Source organism: Fistularia commersonii, chromosome 29 (genome assembly GCF_037954325.1).
Source record: "Fistularia commersonii isolate RoL2024-O1a breed Wild chromosome 29, RoL_Fcom_v1.0, whole genome shotgun sequence".
Classification (NCBI taxonomy): Eukaryota; Metazoa; Chordata; class Actinopteri; order Syngnathiformes; family Fistulariidae; genus Fistularia; species Fistularia commersonii.
In genome coordinates, this window is record NC_141312.1 from 755,533 (window position 1) to 777,500 (window position 21,968).

General features: G+C 51.0%; 1 long non-coding RNA gene across 4 annotated transcripts in view; it reads left to right on the plus strand.

Annotated features, from left to right (window-relative positions):
* Positions 1-21,968, plus strand: part of LOC147216543 (uncharacterized) — a 77,906-nt gene that overhangs the window by 37,362 nt on the left and 18,576 nt on the right. For 3 of the 4 annotated variants that reach the window (XR_015109080.1, XR_015109078.1, XR_015109081.1), the window contains exons 3-4: positions 2,790-2,895; positions 7,725-7,813. This is a non-coding gene — a long non-coding RNA (uncharacterized LOC147216543). Of the gene's footprint in view, positions 1-2,789; positions 2,896-7,724; positions 10,591-21,968 lie in introns of those variants that run through there. The other variant, XR_015109079.1, reaches the window with a different exon arrangement.

The window sequence follows — 21,968 nt, forward strand, 5'->3', positions numbered from 1 at the left end:
GGGATTGGCCGCAGGAGCAGGACTTGTATTCTTAACATGCGGCCGTTCAGCTGTCAGCAAATTTTTTCCAGAAAAGTAAAAGGCTTATTTATTGTTTGTTTTTGTGTGTGTGTTTGTGGGGGGAGCTCAGGGGAGGAATCAGCTAATTAATTGTCTATCCTGTTTTTTTTTCCTGCTTTAAACTACTGTGATTATTGTCGTGCCCTTGAAATAGAAAAAAAAAAATCCACTATCGGTCGACCTCTAATTAGTTTTGACCCCCGAGACGAACGCGATGGCCGAAAGCTAAGCCACCCTCGGGTTACAATGATTGGCACGCAGAAGGATTTTTTTTTTTTTTTTTCAATGTCTTTTGGGGGGCGCGGGGGGGTTTCCACCTTCATTTTCCACAACTGCTGCGAGCACTGGTCCGGTCGCATCGGGGCGGGTTTGTGGTCAAACATCTCATGATCACGCTGCTGCCGTATCTCCTTCAGAATTAATTCACCGAGATGCGCGGCGTCTCATTGAATTAGAAAGCGCAGTATACATTATATTCACGATGAATGGCCGATTGCTCAGCGTGGTACAATGAATCCATCGTGGTATCTTCTTTTTATTCCATCTCAGAATAGCAGATTGTCGGTAGTTACAGATGTCTGGAGTGCTTCAGTTTTTGGGCTTACAAGTGGACTTCTAAAGGTCTAGTGTGTTTTTATAAGCGCGGCCGGGCCGGTCCAGGGCCATTTTTTGTCCCGATCCTTCCCCGGAATTTATTGCGAGCGGGCTTGTTCTACCGCCGCGTATTTAATGAGAAATAAAGGGACGGTCTTATACGAAATGACCTTAAACAGTTGCATCACTACTCCCTTTCTTTGCTCTTTTTACGCAGCCGTAAACCCGGGCCTCTGCATTTTCCCTCCCCGTCCAATGGCCCGGCGCGCTCTTTATGATCAACCATGTGTAAACTTTGCGGTAATCAATGTTGCGGGGTTCGCTCCGGTCCCCTCCTTTGCCTCGTTGTTTCCTTTTTTAAAACGCTTTGCACGCCGTCCTGGGATTTATCTCGGAAAAAGCTTTTCAGGGAACGAGCAGAAGCACACGGACGGAGCCTCGGGAGAGTCCAATAGCAGCCCGCCGGGGAGCGGCCCCATTGTCTGCCGCCCGCCGTTATTGTGTTTACCGTCGTGATGTCGGCAAAGACGCCGAGGTTTCGGCGCTACAGAAACACCTCGCGCGGAAACGAGGCGTTTTGTTTTTTTCTGAAAACTCCCTTCCTTGCGTGCGTCTTTCTCATCAGAATGCGGTGAGGTGACACGGCGTCGCGATAAAACAGGATAAGCCGTATTAAAAACTGGAATAAGAAGCGTTCCAGAGGTGAAACGGTGACCTCTTTTTATTCGGGTTTTATTTGGCTTAAATAGAGATGGGCGCGGAGGGTGGCTCGTCAGCGCGCGGCCGCGAGGGACTGACGTTAAGCTACATCAGCGTTTCTCGCATAAAGCCTCGGCCGTCCCCTTCCCGTCGGGCCGAGTCGGGTTTCCGTACGCCGCCGTACGCCTTTTGGTCCGGCGCGAATGGGACAAAGGGCAGGAGTGAGGAGAGGGAAACCGGGGGAAGAGATGCTCGCGAGTGGCCCAGCCCTCCCCTCGGCGGGACCGTCTCTGCCGAGCCGCCTTTCCCCCCCCGGCCCTCGGCCATTTTGGAGAGAGGGGGGGAAAAAAGTGGCTGCTTTTTCTCTCCTTCTCTCACTACGTGGCATAGCTTCGGAAAGGCTTCGGCTGCGGCGCCGTAGCAACGGGGAAGACACACTTTGCAGCTCGCGCTCGGGAGATAGTGTGTTTGCAGAGGTGGGGAGGAAAGAAAATCCCGACGCGAAACGAGCTTTCGGCTTTTTTTTTTTTTCCTCCCTTTTTTTTTTTTTTTTTTTTTTTTTAATGAATTTTCTTTCCCTCACATTGAGCCGCTAAGCCTCTCTCTCCTTTTTTTGCCGTGCACTTTCACCCGTCCTTTTCATAATAACTTGCGCTCCAGTGTATTCGGCCGTTTCCTTTCCCCTGCCTCTCTCCACCTCTTATCTTTTGTCCTCTCTCGTTTTACTTCATCATTTCACATGTATATATATAAATATATATATTTTTTAAGACAAAAGGATATGTCCAAATTTTGGCAGCTCTAAGAAGAGACAGAGCTGCAGCCAAGGATCCTGCTGGGATCCAAAAAAGCCAAGCAGAATGAAGCACCAAAAAAAAAAAAAAAAAAAAAAAAAAAAAAAAAAAAAAAAAAAAAAAGAAAACACCACCCTTTCCCTTGCCTTGTCACAAATTTCCACTTTCCCTGTAGCCAGCCCTGTGCCGCGACTCCTCCTCAGCTTCATCTTACCGCATTCAACCTTTTGCCATTTCTCTCTTGCCGTACCTTTTTTTTTTTTTTAAAGGCGATTTGAGGTTTTTTGCAACCCCGGAAAACGGGGACCGGACATCTGGTCAGGAGGGCGTAACAGGGAGAAACCAGGGGATGTTATCTTCCTACTTTTGCTTATTATTTTGATTTTTTTTTTTCCTTCTTTTATTGTTTCTTTTACTGTGTGTGTGTGTGTGTGTGTGTGTGTGTGTGTGTGTGTGCGTGTGGTGTGTGTGTGTGTGTGTGTGTGCTTGTAGATGTAGCCGCTCACATATTTTAAGAGTGTGCCTGGATCACCACGTGTTTCTAAGTGTGTGGTTTTGTGAATCTGCATGCACGGGTGTCTTATCTGTGAACATCAGACTTTCCTGCCTCGTAGCCTCACAGACAGTTTGTGCTTTTTGTAGGTTTCTTGATTTACGCTGGGAGCGTTGGCCTACTCCGCTCCGCCAGCCTGACTCCATCTGACGCCCGGGGACATTTGACCGTCGGTGTCCGGCGTGCGCCCTATTGGTATGTTGGCAATTTACAATACTTTTGTGTCGGCTCGGCTCCCCGTCTGCGCCACATCGCGAGCGCCTTTCGTTTTTTGTCGGAGCCGCATGTTTGGCTTTGTGTTTTTTAGCGCAGGATATTTTGTGTAGTTTATGCCGGGGTCAGGAAACACCGCGCTAGTGCACATAATTTAAGATGCTCGCTCCGCACAAATGATCTCTGTGTAAACTTGCATGTTTTCCCTCCGGTTTGAAGAAAGGAATCTTGTTTTGAATTCCGTGCGGACCGGTCGCCGGACGCTCGTTTTTCCCGGATTGATTTAACCGCATTTATTATACTCTCGCAGTTTTGTTGTGGTGTTTGCTTCCCGGCCCCGTCCGTGGTGTTTCTCACTTTCTGACCGTTGTGGCGCTTTCCGTGCCGTCATGTGTAAGGATTCTGTTGTTGTTGTTGTTTTTTTTGGTATTTTATTAAAGATAATTTGGTGGTATTTCAACAGCACTTGTTGAATTTATTTATGATATTCACATCACCATCGGCATTGCCATTTTGCATTTCTGCGCTGGAAAGCAGCATCCATGGATGTCATTATTCTCTCTTGACATTTCAAAAATAAATGTTGGCCTGAAAAGAATGCGATCAGTAGGTTATTCAAACACGAGTCGTGTCCTCGGGCCTGTTCGGCGCATTTAAATTCCCTTTTCTGCGAGAAACACGAGGGAGAAACGTGTTTTCGCCGTCACGACGGCCGCGCTCCTCTCGCTGAAAACAAGCATTTTGATTTTGCCCGGTAACCAGCGGCGGGGATTCTGAAACCGCGGCGCCGTTCGGAAAAGTAGCGCCTTGACGGGAGTTTGCAGGTCCGCGCGTTCCAGTCGCTCCCCCACGTTTGCGGCATTTGAGGATTTTTTTTGCCCGTCGCCGGCTCCTGCCAGCTGCCGCAAACCCGTAGATCCGAACTTGTGGTGACAGGCTGCACAAGCTCGTATCTATAGGTATGCGTCGTCCTGGCCAGCGCCACGCCTGCCCTGCGGCCGCGGGGGGGATGACGGCTAGCCCAGCATCCATCACGTGCGCCCTTTGCGCCTTTTTCAACCGCTTTTTCAACCGCTTTACCCAACCAACCCCGTCCGCCGTCGCCGAAGCGCGCCGAACCCGGCCGGCCCGGACTCGTGGATATTTCCCGCCCCGCTCGTCCCACGTGCTCCATCTTTACGCGGCGGCCCCACCCAAAGGTGCCGGATTCGGGCCGCGGTTCACGACCAAGCCCGATGACATCGGGGACGGTCGTGTGTTTGTCGGCGGCGCCGCCCGACGGGAGCGCTCCCTTTCCGCGTGTTTTACCGACCGGCAAAGCATGGACATTAACCGGGTGTTTAGCGCTTAGCGATATTTCATGTTTCCGACCGGCGCGATGCAGAAAATCACAAAGGTGGCGACGTAAGTCGGCTTCGGCTGCGTTTGCACGTACGGGGAGCTCCCTGCGTCGTGCACGGGGGCCACGCTTCTGTTTCCTCCGGTGTTCCGCAGGCTGAGGTAGTAGGTTGTATAGTTTAGAGTGACACCACAGGAGATAACTGTACAGCCTCCTAGCTTTCCCTGAGGAAACACCACACACTCTCAACTTCTCCCTGGTGTTTCTGTGATTTCCCCACAGGCGCTGCGTTTGTCACCGGCTTGAAAGCACACAATACATACATTATACGTATAAATATATTTGGTCTGTCTGGTTCTTAAATGCCAATTTTCAGCCGCTACATGTGGGGTGGGACATTTTCTTCCAGGAGCAGAATAGCAGAAGAAAAGGTGGGGGAAAGTGACATTTTGTGCGGCCGGAAGAAAAAATTAAAACAACAATCATGTAGAATGGATGGCGGTGCGGGCGGGGGGCTGAGGAGTGTGTGTGTGTGTGTGTGTGTGTGTGTGTGTGTGATGGGTTTTGAGAGAAAGCACCAACATGGTGCAGGAGCGAGGTCTGTGGGCCGGCTCTAATGAAAGAGACGCCACAGAAGGGAAACACCATAGAGCCACAGGGGGAAGAACTCCTTCTTGGCAGCCAATTATGTGCAAAGTTCACTTTGACTTAACTAAAACCATATATTTCCTCGCCGCGGCCGTGCGGCGAAGACACCGCCGGCATCAAAAGAGCCGGTCGCAACGTTTTTTTACGAGGAGACGACCGCAGACCCCCGAAAACCTCCCCTCGGACCGTCGCGACGAGGGTGTTTTGACCTTTAAAATGTATTTTACTGCGAAGCCTCCATCTCCGCAGGAGGCCACGTGCCATTTCCCCCCCGACCGTCACGTTTCTGATCTCCGCTCATCACGTCTTTGGGGATCTTTGGCTTTTGTTTGGCAAAAAGCGACTGATGCAATTAAAACCTTTTTCTTTTTTTTTTTTTCATTTTCCCAAGCGGAGCGAGAAGCTAATCTGCCTATTTTTGCGTGATGTTTTTGGGCCGGCGTGGGGCGAAGCTAATCTGCTGGATAATAGCAGTGTGTGAGGGAGAGGTGGTACTGTAACGCTGTAACTCTGTAACGCTGTAACGCTGTGACGCTGTAACGCTGTAACGCAGCGTGCAGATGTGCAGAGCAGGGAGTGGTATGATGATGAAAGACTGTTTCCACTTAAACTCTTGGTTCTCTGTCCCAAGGCCACCGGGTTCGACGGAGGTGGGGTCGGGGAGCTCTGTGGGCCAGAATGAAGCGGGGGCCCTCGGTACGGGGCAGGGGTTTTTTTTTCGCTCGCTACGCGGGAGGTCGTTTACGGCCTGCGAAACACGAAATGCCTTTTTTTTACAATTATCATTATCATTATTATTATTATTATTATTATTATTAAGGTCCGTTTGCAGGGGATATCTGGTGTTGTGTGATATTATGCAGCAGGAGCTCCGGATAGCGCTAACACACCCCTACCCCCTTGTGGAATCGAAGTGTAGGTTTTTGTCTTCATTGAAAATCTCTATAAATAGTGGCGTTTAGCGGCTGCGTGTGTGGCCGGCTCAAAGCTTCGCAGGCAATGACGGAGGAAGTGGCAGCCAAGAAAAAGGCGCTTTCGTAAAGTGGAGAATGCCGTGAATACGACGCCGGCGGATGAAATTCATCTTTGATTTTGAATCTGCGAGCGGAGCCCGAGATGCAGCCGCCGAATCGAAGCGTCCGGTCAGAAAACGCCGGGGTTGAAAGGGGAAAAAAAAAAAAAAAAAAAAAAAGGACCACACAGGACATTTTCCCTCTGTCACTGATCCCGGCCCGTTGTGAGTCGTCCGTCACAGAAACCCTGTTCCGGTAATTCCCTCTTCTCCCCATTCGCCTCGCTTTCCTACCATCTTGTCTCGTATCCCTTTTTCACGAGGTTCTCCAGCAGCTCTGGCCGGCGGATCGTCGGACCCCCGCCCTCCCCCGTTACATTTCCTTTACCGCTCCCCCGAACTTGTACATTTTCTCTCTTTTGCACCCCCCTTTTATCTTCGGATCTGGTTCCCCGGGTCGCCCGTCACGTTCCCACCCTCCTCCCTCGACGCGAGCTGCAACAGCCGGTCCCTCCCGCAGACTCGGAGGGAGCCCGGACGGAAACGGACCTGCCGATTAGAGAAGGATTCACCTTTGCTTTTTTTTTTTTTTTTTTTTTACTCCTCTCTTTTGTGAAATGAAAAGGAGCTTGAAAAGAGAGATTGTAAGATAAATGTTATTGACCTTTTCGCTGTCTCTCTCTCTCTCTCTCTTTCTCTGCTACTGTATGTTCTTGTTGTCTTTGACACTTTCTCCCTCCCTCTCTACCTTTCCTCTCCTTCTTTGCATATATCAGGCCTTTGGAGTCTGAGTGATTTCAGCTGTGGGGAGGAAATGAATGGATATTTATTTCTCTTTCGCCCCTCCGCCCCTCCGCTCTGCCTCCGCCGTATCGATGCTGTATGTAAGCGGCGGCAGGGCGAGCGGAGGCTCTACAGTTTCCCTGCCCTGAGGGACCTGAGGCTGCAATCTATGAAGCATGCGGGGCAGAGGAGGGAAAGAAAACACTCGGCCGCAGACAGAGAGGTGTGATATTGCCGGGCTTCCGACGCCGGAGCCAGATCGCAGGGAGAATGTGAGACAGATGGACGGAGGAGACAGACGGGGGGAAGGAAAGATGGGTAGCGGTGTCACATGGAGGCGAGGGGGTGAGCGGCGGCGGGCGGAGGGACGACAGCAACAGGCGTTTTTTTTTTTTTTTTTTTTTTCCCCTGTTATTCACTTACGGTTTCCCGAACCCCCCCCCCCCCCGAGAGAAACACTAATGATGGGAGGAATGTGTGTGTGCGTGTGTGTGTGCGGTCGGACTCGGGTGGCGATTTATGCGGAAAACTTTGCCCCCCCCTCCTCCCCCTTCCCCGGCCTCGCCACTCCTGCGCCGGCCGTCCTTTTCACGTGCCGCACAGGTCCGTGTAGCCCATCTCGCTAAATGTGGGCTAGGCTAATCGCTTGGGAGACGGTTCTTTTTTCATTTTTTCCCTCCCGAACGCACCGACGGTGGTTGGGCTCATTTCCTGCTTCTTTAAGTCATCGTTTTCGAAAGAATGCCTTTCCCTCCGCCTGTCCTTCCCCTCTCTCTCTCTCTCTCTCTCTCTCTCTCTCTCTCTCTCTCTCTCTCTCTCTCCGGCTGCACATGGTACAGTCTTGCATGTCTGAGCAGCAGACGGCTAGACGGCAGCGATCCGCCTCGGCAGCCTCGTGCGCTCGTCCGTCCAACAAAGCGCCGACGAAAAAAAAAAAAACATCTCGTCCTCAAACTCGATCTCTGGCTCCCCTTTTTTTTTTTTTTTTTTTTTGTTTTTTGTTTTTGACGCAGATTGCTCTGTTTGCAGCATCTCCGGCGTGTTCCCGTGCGAGGCCGGCTGACCCGCGGAGATGCAACGCGACGACTGCGGCAGCCGCCGCCGCCGCCGCCAGCCGGGTGAGTTCTCCCCTCTCCTTCCTCACGTCCCCGCCAGTCCTCCTCCTCCTCCTCCTGCTGCTCTTCTTCTTCTTCCTCTCACGCCGTCCACCGACCATGTGACCCCCCCCCCCCCCCCCGCCATCAAGCCGGCGCTGCATGATTGACAGGTGCGGTGTCAGAGGACTGACAAGCCCGGCGTGTCTGGAGATGGGATATCTGAAAGGAGGAATGTAAGTGGTGAGGAGCTTTGGCTTCTTCACCGAATGGGAGGGATTTCTCGATAACGAAGGGCGGCTTTTTCGATTTTTTTTTTTTCATTTGGCGGATTGATAGTTCTGCGTGTGCGCACGCACGCACGCACGCAGGCAGGCAGGCAGGCGGGCGTTGGTGATTGTCTGGGAAGGGGGAGGCGGTTTACCGTCGGTGATGATGGAAGCGGGCCGCGGCGGCGATAGAGGAGGCCCGGGAAAATGCCGAGGCAGAGCCATTCTTATGAACGTCATGTGATAATAAAGTGCCGTCTGTCTGGGTGTGTATGGTCATTCAGCGGTTACTACTGTAGAGGCGTGCGCAGGCAGTTTCTGCCCCTGAGCTGCATTTCCGTGTGCTGACGGCGGCTATTTAACTCCCGGCTAAATGAAACGTATTGTCTGACGGCGCGGGTCGGTTCGGCAGGTTGCCGCGAAGCCGACCGACCGGCCGCGATGGAGCCGCGCGGAACGGCAGCCGCCATTGTCTCCCGTCCATCTCGGCCGGACCATCTTTGCGTCTCGCGTAGGAAAAGGCCAGAGAAAAACAAACCCCAAAAAAAAAAAAAAAAAAAAAAAAAAAAAAGGCAATCTGTACCTCTCTCATTCCCTGAGACCCTAACTTGTGACGTTTTCTCTGTGATGTGCACGGGTTGGGTTCTTGGGAGCTGCGAGGGGCACTCACACATCTCTATAACCTCAAATTGAAAGGAAAAAAAAAAAAAAAAACATGGCGGAAAGAGACAAAGTGCAAAGAGGAAGGGACAGATTCGCTTATTTCGCTCGGCGTGATGGCTGGAAATCTTCCCTCCGGCCGCCCACGCAGCGAAAATAGAGATAGAGGGGAACGAAAAAAAAAAAAGAGGAACATTGGGTTTCTTTCAGGATACGGAGGGGTTTGGACCCGGAGGCAGGCGCAGCGCGGGGGGCGGCGGCCGGCGGCCGGGGCAGATGGATAGAGGAATGTGGGCACGGAGGACACGTGACCGCGATGGAGGGATGTCCGAGCGAGGTGGGGTGATATGGCGAAACGCTGACACATTCGCGGTATTCCGGTTTTATTTCGGGGCGGACAATGAAGGAATGAGGAATTTGTGACGAAGGTTACACCCGGAGTGACTCACGTCGCGCACGCTAATAGCCGCGCACCGGCTCGCGGTTAGCGCAGAAACACAATGTCGTTTGGATGCGCGACACAAGCTCACGCAGATAATGAGGCGTTTGGAAAAAAAACACAACAAAAACAAAACAAGGAATCTTTCGAGCAGCCGCAGCTGCGTGACGGCGCTCCCGAGACGCCAAGGCTTTTCTGCCTCCTTTGGTTTTGTTCTGAGAGCAGCACAAAGTACTGGTGAGAGCGTGACACTTAAAGCTCAGTACACATGTGTTTGACCTCATGAAAAATGTCATCTTTTTCATTTTTTTTTAATTCTTGTACGCGTTCGGCGCCGGCCCTCTGTTGTGACGGGAAAAAAAAAAACTGATCAATAAGGAAACATCGCTGGCCTGGATGGAATTGTGGGAATGGCGCGCGGCGGTTTTGCCGGGTCGTAATGAATGAAAGCTGGACGCTCCTGAAAGGTGACATTAAAAAGCTATCATATTATATAATGCGTGTTCGGGGTTGGAGTTAGCATGGCGGGATCCGTTCCGTATGCATTATGCAATATGGCGTCGGGGCCGCGTCAGGTCCGCGCCCGGCCGGCGTGTCACGTGAAGGACAGCGCGGCGCCGCTCGCCGCCATGAAACGGGTCTGCGAGCGAACGTCCGTCTCTATAAATGGTCAGCGATCCGACGATCACGCTAACGGCTTCATCTCCGGCCTCCCCTCATCAACACCCCTTTCCACGCCTCCTCGCTCCGCCGCCGCTCCCGAGACGCTCGCCGCCGTTTGAACGGCGATATTGTTTGATGTTTTGTCCTCATTCTTTCATGGTTTTTGGGCGTGAAGCAGCGATTTGGGTGTTTGTGGAGACACAGGTTGCTCTGAGCCCGGAGTCTATTTCTGTTTCTGTTTGAAGGCTTTTTTTAGCGGCGTCAGTCCAACCTGGAGGAACCAGGAGATTGATTGAACGGGGGTTTAAATAAGAGTCTAAAAGCTGCCACGACCCCGTTGACCTTCCACATTTGAGCTCCTACCTATGGATGCTGCAGAGAACGTGTCCCAGAAGGACATGGCTAGCCAGACCAAAGCTTAGCCTAGCGCACTGGTCCAGCTGGGAAAATATTGCAGAAATTATAAAACATACCCACTCAACAAGCCGCATCTCATTACGGTGGAGTAGAAGCGTGATATTTCTATGCATCCTGATGCTAACTGTAGCATTATGAAGGTATTTTTCAAAAGATCTCGATTCTAATCAGCAAAAAGATCAGCCGATCATCTGAGGAGGATTGGTTTTTTTGTGTTTGGGTCCATCTTTGTCCAAATGTGCTCCAAGTTACTCCTGGCTCTCTGGTACCTCTCCAACCGTGGGCACGCCATTGCTGTTGGGCGTCCAGGGGGGGCGTGGCTGTTGCATGTGTGTGTGTGTGTGTGTGTGTGTGTGTGTGTGTGCGTGCACGTGTGTGCACTCTTTCCCCAACCATCCCTGGCTCGTCAATCGGAAGTACGAATTGAAAGTACGGCGTTATTATCGGGGCGGGACCAAGGGCACCGCCATACTTTCAAGAAAGTATCAGTAGCAGAAAGAACAACTAGATTTATTGTCCAATCAGAGACGTCTATGCTGAGGAGCGGTCGTCTAGCTTAGCGTTATCGCTCTTGGACTCAATTAGTCTCTATTCCAACCCCGACCCTTGTGACTGACCGGCGCTCAAATGGCCACGAGGTCTTCAGGATACGTTACCATGGCAACATGGTAGAAACTCTTGGCCGGAGTTCCTTTAAACCAATCACCGAGCCCCTCCTGCTAACGTAGCATCGTAGCATCTCTGAAAATGATTTATGTTTTACCTGAAAATCCAAACTGAGGACTGAACGTGAGGAAACAGCGATGATGTGATGATGTGGCCATAAATATCACGCTAAGAGGGGCCTTTTGATTCTGACCTATATCCAGATATTGATCTCTCGTTCTCCTCGTTCCAGGCCAGAGATTCCACACCTTCTACAAGGAGCTGAGTGAAATCATCCGATCTCGTAGAAACATTTTCTTGAATAATTGGAAAGGATCTGGGGGGAAATTTCTCGTTGACGTTCGTCATTCTTGCGACGAGGGGAAGACGAAGCACGCCCGGCTTCTCGGTTGCCCCGCGGAAACTGCCAGAAAGCGTCCCCGATTCAGGTGTTTGACGGCGAAATCCGGGTTTTGTTGTTTCTGAGCTGGCTGGGGATTTTTCCGGAGCAGATGGAGTCCGCCGTGTCACTTAGACGGAACAGACTGCATCCATATGACGGCAGATGTGATTAATGTTTGGCTTTCAGATGTCAGTTTTTGCTCTGACCTAGAATATTTTGACTGACGGGGCCTGGAAGCCGGCGTGACTCCGAAAGCCTGTTATTACGCTTCCAAATGTATTTTTGAAGACGTGGTTCAGGTGTGTTTGTGACGCGCCGTCAGATTGATATCGCCGGATCTGTCGGCTTGAAGGAAGATCTGGTCGCCAAAACCGAGTCCGACTTGATTTTTTCTCCTCCGTGTCACCTTCGCATCCTTCGGCCGCCATTTCCAGCTCGGTCGTCCTGAGATGCCCTCTGATCGCCGCAGCGGTTTTAACCGTCTTTTTTGGCTTTTTTTCCCTCTCTGTCTGGCTCTTGCAGCTGTTGTTGCAGCAGCAGAAGCAGGTGTGTCTACCTCCTGAGCCACCCCTCCCTCCTTCCTGTGCCTTTATCACTGCAGTATGGCTGCTCTGTCTGGAAGGCGGCAATTCCATTGTTCTCGCACCCCTTTCACCTATCGGCGCCGTTGCGGGCGGCGGCGCCGCTCTGCCCGCCCCTAACCCGAAGGGACCGTCTCCAAATGCGATGCTTGGCACCCAGGTGCCCCGGGCAGGTTCTTCCCCCCGGACGCCGCTCGCTCCACTCGTCCGCTGCAGACCCGCCGCCATCTTGTTAGTGCCTGTGCTGCCGGTCTGCTCGCCGCCGCTGCACTCAAACAGAATTGTCTACCCGGCCTCAAGTGTTTGCCGGCCTCTCTTTCTCTTTCTCCCTCTCTCTCTCTCTCTCTCTCTCTCTCTCTCTCTCAGTGCTCGCCGTCTCTCTTTCCTGCCACTGTATTTTTGTTCCATGCTAATCCTGCCTTTGCCGAGCCGTATCACAACACCTCGCTGCACCCGGAAAACACTCGCTCAGATTGAGAGAGGCGGGCCGGCCGGGAAGCCTCGCCGTTCCAGACCCGCTAGAAGGAATCCTCGAGGAGGCCAAATGACTCGCTCCGGTCCAAACTTAGCGTTAGCAACAACAGAAGGGACAATCAGGGGTTCCCAAATGAGATTATGCGCTTAGGAAATATGAGCCGAAATGTCTTCTTTGCTTTTCTAATGAACGCAGAGGATATTTTGTTGTCGGGAGCGAGGGATGGGGCGGGGCCAAGAAAAGACAAGGGGTAAGAAAGTCCTCCTAATTCGGTTTGGCAAAGGAGCCGCTGTCGGACCATATGCTCGCCGTTCTTCCTCCCCGAGACGACCGCCGCGAAACCCGTGAACGCACGAATCCGTCATTATATAAAGTGTGTGTGTGTGTGTGTGTGTGTGTGTGTGTCGCGGCTCCGCAACCGTTCCCGTCTTAGATAAGCGGTTGATTTTTAACGTATTGTTCCTGTTCGTGTCCAGTTCTTTTTTGGATCGCGTACAAGTCTAATGGCTTGCTTGCTCGCAGGTTAAAATGTCAGCTTTCATCCGATATTCCCCTTTTCAGGTCAGTGGAGACAACCCTCTGTCCGGCCCGCTGGGATTCAATTACAGAGCCTTTCAATCACGGCCGCTAGGAGGAAATCACAATCATATTTAGCGACTTTGCCCTCCAAAAAAAAAGGGATTCGGTTTGAAGGAGAGCAGGAAACCAAGCTTAGGAGGCGTTTCTGGTCGGAAAGGTGCGCCACCGCCTCACAAATGAAACCATCAGCTTTCACACGCACCGACTTATCGTGCACGTAAAACATTTTTACCAGTGAATTTGGAGAGACGCAGTCAGATGTGCTAGCGCAGGTGGCTAACTGCATGAGCGCTGTGAGCAGGCCGGCCTTCGTCAGTGCCCTGCAACAGGTTCGGTCCCTGCGGAAACTCACAATAAGGACCAATCGGGAACCTTCAGGAAACCTAAATCCACTGAATGCATCTTTTTCTGTTTTGTTTTTTTTTCTTTTTTTTTATTCAGCTGTGTTGCTGTGATTTGCAATCCAAATTTGAAGCCGTTACACTCGAATACAATCGGGTCTTAGTCATGATATGCAGATGACATTTTGCTGTATTTGACTGCCTGCCGACAATAGTGCTGGATGGTTTTATGGAAAACACACAAAAAAATAACTTAAATAGCAACAGGTCGTGCTGAGAGGAATACGAAACGGAGTACGCAAATCCAACGGAGACCAAGGCCTCCAAAGTGGAGGTCATAACTTCCGGACTATTGATTACACCTGAATATAAGCTGCACCGGGTAGAAATGAATAAATAAGTCTTTGTGTACATTTACAGGCCGCGCTTGTCTATAAGCCGCAGGTGTAACATGAGATATTTTCAAACATATTTTTTAACTTTTATTGAAATACAAACGGCTAACATCCACAAATACGTTCTGGAAGTGCTTTTTCCGAACGGCGCCTGTATAAAGATTAATAATAATGTGACCAGGTTAAATATTTTGGCCCCATGAATCATTTTAGCCCCAAAAGATCCATAAATTTGCCGCAATGTTGTTCAAAGCGTGTGGAAAAAGTAGCAGCTTCTGGTCTGGAAACGAAGGAACTTCAATCATGCAAAAATCTACCACTTTAGTTGTCACGAATGTGGTTTTGCGTCTGATTTAGCTTTTTACAAAAAGGCGCCGATGGAGGTTTGACCCGTTAAGTTCCACCTGCGAGCCCCCATTTTCCCGTCAGGTCTCCAGATATCACGGCTGTCAGGGTGGAAACCTTCACCGCCGGCCGAGCTCTCCATCTCTTCGTCACGAGATGACGGCAGCATGAAGGATGGTGCCGCCGAGAGTTTGAGTCCTACTTTGATAGATTTCGATGATTTCGTACAAATCTGGCTTTTATCGGGAATAGGTGGCGCTTTAGGAAATACAATGGTGCCGTAAGTCACACCAAACTTCTGGGCGCCTGGAAGCCTCGGGTCGATTCTCCCGTCGGTGTTTCCGACCGCTGGCGTGGAAGTGGACTCGTACCTCCGTGCGCACCCCCCCGCAAATAAAGAACGCGATTGATATTTTCCTTTATTTTTCAAGAATAGGCTCGGAAGCGATGCTACAGTTTAGCGAGAGGCCGTCGTCGTTCGATGATAACTTCTTCCACGTCTCACGGACGTCGGGTTCTGTGGGTCGATAGACTGTGAAATCAACTAAACCTTCTGGTTTAAAAGCTTCAGCGTAAAACCCCGCGTGGACCTCTGAGCCTTTCCTATTGGTCGATCCTGCTCCGTGAGCAAAGACCTTCATCCCTGGCGCGGTTGGCCGTGCAAGAACTTCCCTCAGGAAGATACTATGAGCTCTTGTCAGGATCGGAAACCAGTTTGACGAACGCCTTTGTGCTGCGTCGGCCGTATCGACCCGTCTTGTCACCGTGGATTCACGTCGGATGAGATGAAGACGATTTGAATGCAGAAGTTAGCTGCTTCTTAGATTACAAAAGACACATTTTCACATATATTGTCTATAGATTCACTAGATGGTGGAGAAGGTCCATCCCCATTGTGGGCTTCACTCCGGCAGAGCTCCAATATGAAGCCTGCGCCCGTTTGGTGGACGTTTATAGGCGTTTCCTAGCTTTAAGAGCGGCGCGGTGAAGGATTCTAAGGCGTCTGATGTCCACCTCCACGTCCTGGCAATGCTGGATCTCAGGTTTTATCCTCTGGCTGCTGCATTTAGGGTCAATGACAGCGTAAAAATGATTTTGATGACAGAGCGGCTGTTTGGAGGTGCTGGACCGTACACAGCTTTGTTAAAAGCCTGCATGGAGTGTCGGCCACGTTCACGTCTGGGAATGTCTCCATCACCCGGTGAGGAGCCCGACCTGAGTTTACATCAATATGAGTCAACACCAAATGTGAAAATGGACAAATTGCGACGAGCCGATGCTCATTTTTAGCTTCCAGCCGGTCGGCGAGAGCGACGCTGCAGGGTCGTCTCCGTTCGGTTCGTGCGTTCGACCTTCTCGGCCAGCGGCTCTCCGAGTTTACGTCCAGATCTTTGCAAAAAGACGGGGTTTTGAAGCTCTTTACTTCGAAGAAAGATCCCAAATAATTGATTAACGCTTGGCGCGCTAGCGGCAGACCACCGAGCAGCGTTCGCACAAGCTAACCGCCTGAGGGAGAACTTTAAACGCTAATACGTCGTCGTGTTTGCGTTCACAGAGCCGCCGACTTTGTTTTACCGTGTTTACAAGTCGCTGGTATTTATCAGCGCGGCGGCACAAAGAGTATTTAGCGCTGAGGAGCGGGGATGCAGATTTAGCGTTTCATGGTGGGGGAGGCGCTGCAGGGCATTGCATTTGAGATGCCGCCTGCTTGTTTTCTTTATATTCCTTTATATCTCCAAAGGCGGGGAGACGGCGCCGACTCTGAACGCAGCCTCCGCCTCGATCGACGGTGAATGAATTAGAAAAGGCACGCGGCGCTTTTCCCCGCGAGCCCCGTTAGCTCCTCCATGTATTTGGCGATCCGGCGGCGGCCGAGGGGACGGGAGGTGCGGTGAATCATCTCGACGGCGGACGGAGCTTGCATGACATGGCACGGTTTACATGTGGAATGTAGAAAGATTTAAGGCTCTGGATAATGAAGGCCAGATGTTTGAGTTCTGCATAGGAAGTGGATCGTCTCCAGTTGCTACCGGGTACGACGCCGACGCGGCTCGGCACCGGCGCTGCTCTTTATCCCGTAATCAAATTTAACAAAGCCCTTTCTCGCATTACGCCTGGGATAACCAGCCCGACGCGAGGGGGGACGGACAAAAAAAAAATCCCAAAAACGGCAGATGAATTCCCAGGTCATTCAAAAACGCTTCCTAAAATCCTCCGACGGGTTCCTGACACTTTTGGAAGCGTTTCAAAACGCGAGATGACGCGATGTCACAGCCCCGGTTTATTAGCGTTAGCTGTGAAACACACCGGAGGTTATTTCTTTTACGGAGGAAAAATGAGCTGTGAAAGTTCAGAGTGAAGTGGAGGTGCAGGAGTTTTCAGTTTGGCCCGTGAAGCTGGAGGACCTTGCAGGAGGAGGAGGATCTATACGCTGAAACCCTCCACCTCCTCCTCCTCCTACTGTAGCCCCTTTCCCTCCTTCCCTCTCCCTGCCTTTTTCCTCCTCATCTTACACACAGTTACATACACCGCCAGCTTGTCTCTGTGTCTCACACTACCCTGCACACACACACACACACACACACACACACACACACACACACACACACACACACACACACCGACTTTTGTTTGGAGTCAGACAGCATTGAAGGCAGATCCTGTGGCCTTTCTGAGAAGAATGTTAATATGCCCGCTCTGGTCTCTCTGGGGACGGAGAGAATGGACTCTGGCTGCTAATGCACTGTCACACTAACCCGGCCTGCTCGCACACACACACACACACACACACACACACACACACACACACACACACACACCAGCAGCAGCAGCAGCAAAAGCAAAACGGCCGGCCGGCGAGCAGAAAACGATTCAGCCGCACTCACGACTCGCTAAATCACCAGGAGTCGCTTGAAAGTCATTGCAGTGTGTGTGTGTTCTCGCTCTCGCCGCCGCCGCCGCCGCCGTTTCCTTCCCGGGCTCTTCGTGACTTGAACACCAGTCGGACAGGAATTACGTCGCCGGGTAGCGCGGCTTCATCCGTATTCCGTTTTTTAAAATCGCAGCTCAACTTTGAGTGGCGTTAAAAATAAAACCCTGGCTTTGCGACGGGACGCCGGCGTCTTCTTCTGCTTCCAGGAAGCGTTTGGTTCAGCGAGGCGAAGAACCGTCTCCGGCTGCGCGGGGGGACATTTTGTTTCTTTAACCAGCCCGTCAACGCATTTCAAATCCGCTCAGCTCCTCAGCGCCAGCCAAGGGAAAATATCTGTATCTGCTGGTCGCTCTGTGGTCAGAGACGCTTCTCAGCAAAGCCTCCTGCGGTTCTTCATCCCTCGCACCAGGTGCCCTCACAGCCTCGGGAGAAGCTTGATGATGGAGGGACGTCCGTTTTACGTTCCCGCCTTCGATCCGAAGCGGTCCGGCGACGGAGGCGAATGCTAATGGCGGCGTGACCTCCAGGGGGCGCCGCGAAGAGGAGGCGAAATACGCCGTCGATATAATTCTCCACTAAATCTTCTTGTCGTGGCGACTGGACTGGAATTTCTTCACTTGAAGGCGTTTCAACCCCCTTCGTTATCATTCTTCAATATAATTATATCAAGACTTGTTATAACTATTAACTCTGGAAGCTCACGTTGATTCAAATCTGAAGCAAGGCCAGAATAATAATCCCTGCTCGGGGAAGGGGATGGCTGTCCACTTATTTTGTGGATTTTTATCCTGTAGTAAAGGGGTTTTTTTATTGATTTGTAAATATCCAAGCATGTCAATGATTTATTTCTTTATTTTTTAGGAAATTGCTGGTGGAGGGGTTGATGTTTAAGATCTCGCCTCATTTTGTCAAGTAAGCTAGCGGTGATGTTAGCATGTCCGTGTTGTGCGTCCGGTAAATGTTGTCGAAGGCCGAGGGAAACGACGTCGCCCCAAAACAGGGACAAAAGAAACCTCATATATTTTCTGGCTCAGATATTTGACCTCTTGTTCTCCTACTTTACACAAAGTGGACTTTCTCTGACCCGCTTTCGATCCCTTTTTTGATTCAGTTTCCCGTCTTTGAAGGGTGGGGGGGTGGGGGGGGTGAGCGCGGCCCCCGTCAACTCCAGCCCTCTCACAATGAATGCTAAGGTATGATAATAGCCTTCAGGTTGCCATAGCGATGAGACGGGGGTCGCTATGTGATTCCGGACCCAGGAGAGACTTCCTGCCCGGACGGGACGCCCGTCAGCCCTCGCTTTTATTATTGAAATATTTCTTCTTTTGAAGAATCATCTCGACGCCCGTTTTTTTTTTGACGCTCCCAGAGGTGGCGGTCGGTGAAGACCACTCTAGGGTCGGAGACCAGCACGATGGCTGCTTGCTCCACCAACTTCATGGTGCTGCGAGCATCTCAGCCAGGAGGTCCGCGGTTGGATTCCCTCAGGAGGCCTTCCGGTGTGGAGTCTCCATGTTCTCCAGGTTCCTCCTGCAGTCCAAACACGTAGTGGAGGTTCTTGGAGACCCTGAAATGTGAATGAGAGGGTTAATGTTTGGATGCCAAACCAGCTACAAGCCTGCCTGCAGGAGGAGCAGGACAGAAGAAGGAATCAATCAATCAATCAATCAATCAATCAATCAATCAATGAACACTTGATTTATGCTTTTCCCTGGGTGGTCGACCCGGATGGATGAGATGTGATGGATGGATGGATAGATAGATAGATAGATAGATGGATGGATGGATGGATGGATGGATGGATGGATGGATGGATGGATGGATGGATGGATAGATAGATAGATAGATAGATAGATAGATAGATAGATAGATAGATAGATAGATAGATAGATAGATAGATAGATAGATAGATAGATAGATAGATAGATAGATAGATAGATAGATAGATAAATAGTGTGTCTGTTGGACGCCTGCCTGCAGCAGGCAAATGGTGAATCCCTTATGAATTACGATTCCCGCTGTTTCTCATCGGAAAGTCCCTGATATTTTCATAAATGTTTTTTTTCTGTACTAAATATTTTACAAATTAGCATGAATTATTGTTATTATTACTGCCGGTATTCTATTTATGTTGGGGATTTATCGAAATTTATCCTTGGCACCGAGCGAGATACAGCAATTTCCTGCCGGATTAAAAGTCTCTCCTATCCGGGTTTATTTAATCCGGGTTTATGGTGACATTTTCCCATCGCAGACGATTGAAACATTATCGGCCGGATCGGATTTTTTTCCTTTTTTTAATCGGCGACATTTGGGATCTTTCCATTCGGCGCGGCACGGAGCCGAGCCGGTATCTCCGTCGGTCGACGGCGTCGTGAGTTTCGGGCCGAAGAGGCTCCGGACCGAAGCTTGGAGGCCAAACCAGTGTTTCCTCACCTGCGTCTCCTCCCTCGCCGCGACCTCCGACCCCTCCGACCCCTCCGAGGAAGCGGCTATGGCAGAGACCAAAACAAAGGCGGCGCAGTGTATGGACAGCTGTCCGTATTTGTGTTCGTTTGTATTATACAATCTTTGAGTAAGGTTTCACGCCGGCCGCTTGTTTTGGAAATATGATTAGAGTGTTGTTTTTTATTTTTTTACATTCCATCTGCGACGGGGTCGGATCCCGCCGTCGTGAGGAAAATCCCCCCCCCCCCCGTATCCGAGGCCGGTTCCGGGACGGGTTTCCTCCTCGGTCGGGTCAAGGAGGTCGAGCGGCAGCGCCGAATATTTGATTATCTCAAAATGGATTCGATCGGTGGCTCGAACATTATTGGATATCGTTCCTATTTGTGCTCGCGGGCTCGGCTCTCCTTGTTGACTTTAAATATATTAGACTTAGAGCCGCGATTTCACAAAGATCTGGCGCCGGCCTCCTGTTTCGGATCGACTTTATCGCCGCCGTTATTATCATCGTTATTATTTGTGGAACCGTCAAGTCGAAGAACTTCCAACCTTTAACTGTCCCGGTCAAATGTTTGACGTTAAATCAGGCCGTCGCAGTTTGGTTTTCAAACTTCCAAAGCAGCGGCGTCCTGGTTTTGCCAGACGCTGCACGGAAGGTGTGTAACGCTGTGTCAAGGGGTGTTTTCTACGGGATTCAAAGTTGTCCTTAGATCACTCCAAGATTTAGGATTCTAGCTGTTGCATCATGTGTCACTATAACCGACGGCTTCTTTATTCCCATGTCTAATGAATCTCCATGGGAACGGCGTTTGGCATCGACGCCTCCGTCTCAAGCAAGGAGAATCCAGCGTAGTTCCCACATGAGGAGACGGAGGCCTGCAGCTTTATCTCACTTTGTCTGGCCTGCCTTCTTTAAAATGCACCAGATATGCGTCAAGTTAAACGCTTCCTACCGCCGCCGCCGCTTCACGTTAAGTGTCCTCAACGCGAGGGTGAGTGTGAAGACGCCACAGGAAATGCGCCGCATTTGTCACCGCCGCCGGCGATTGTTCGATACAAATGTGACAAGGCGACCGTCACTCCCGACATGGTTAAATGTCACAGGAAGTAATGGATCAGGAGCCGCTATCGGCTCAAAGATGACGAGTTGCACTTAAGGTAACCTCTTTAGCTCCCGACGCCGGCCGGAACAGCATCCCCTGCGCGGGTCGTGTCAAATCAAATTGCAGTTTCTCATGACTTGATGGAAAAAGGTCAATCGTTGAGCCTCCCACTTCCTATTCGGGAACCTGCGCTGCTAAACGGCGCGAAGGGCAGCAGCTTCCAGTTAAAGCTGACCTGACATTTAGCCTCGCGCTGTTTTTCACTTACAAGTAATTACAAACATGTTACTTGCAAATTGTTTTGCTGATCATGTATCGGTGCGTCGGTATCACGTAGAGTACGGAGGCTGCTCCCTGTGACCGGTCCAGAGGTGTGCTTTCTGAAGCTGCTTCGACGGTCTGGAGTCAGCAGGTTCTGCTTGTCTGACTTAGAACATGATCCTGGTCTAGTTTGGCAAAAACAAACGTAGTGTCTGGACAGAATGAGCCGAAGGTGAAGGTGCGACCCGCAGAACCCGGCCAAACTCCATCGCCACCTCGAACCGCAGCTCGAACCCGTGGTAAATCTGCGAGATGATGTGTATTGATGGAGATCAGTGGGAAGTCGTTGGAGACAATCGATGTTGCTGAACCCCTGCCTTCACCCGCCCGCCCGTCCTGGATTTCGGTCTCTTGCTTGTTGGTTGAACTTCGCCGATCTACAGCTCTTCGGTTCCAGAGAGGTCGCCCGTGGCCACGTCGGCGCTGCAGGAACCTTTCGCAGTTCCTAGAACATTTTCAGGACGCAGGGAACACGGAACGCAACCCCCAGAACTTTGCTCAACCTCTAAGACAGAGTCCCTGTTACAGATCCATAGGAGGTCATATGATGCAGATGATTGGTGGAGCTCATCAGCCACGGCCATCAGCAGATCCTTCTTGCAGACCTCAGAGGACTATGTCTAAGAACTGTGGTGGTCACTGGTCTGGTGTTCCCTTGGGGCAAATTGGTGAGAAATATAGCGACAAAGAGGTCCAAGCTCTTCTGGCCCGCTACGCCTCGGAGGGGTTCCCAGGGCTCGCAGAGGAACATCTACATGCTGGACCAGAATAACTGCAGGGTTAGCTAACGGCTAACGGCTAACGGGGTTCTTCGCATGGGAAAGGAGCGCAGGCAGAAGATAAAAACATTTTAACCCCCCTGATAGTCCACGGATATTATTCCATGAACACTGTGGCAGCTTCTTCCTCCTCCATGGTGTCCACTTTAACCTCCTCTTCTTCTTCTTCTGCGGCTTGTTTTGGAGTGTGGAGCCCAAGGGAGTGCAGGGCTTGAAGCTTCCCCTGGAGGAGGCTTCCTCCTGGAAGCAAGCTGGAGCTGAACAGACACGTTCTGATTGGAGGACTTTCAAGTATTTCAACAGTATTCTACTAACATTCACCTCAGCCATGATCACTGAACAATTTATGATCTGGATTTCTCCTTATTTGACTTCCTTCGTGTTCGC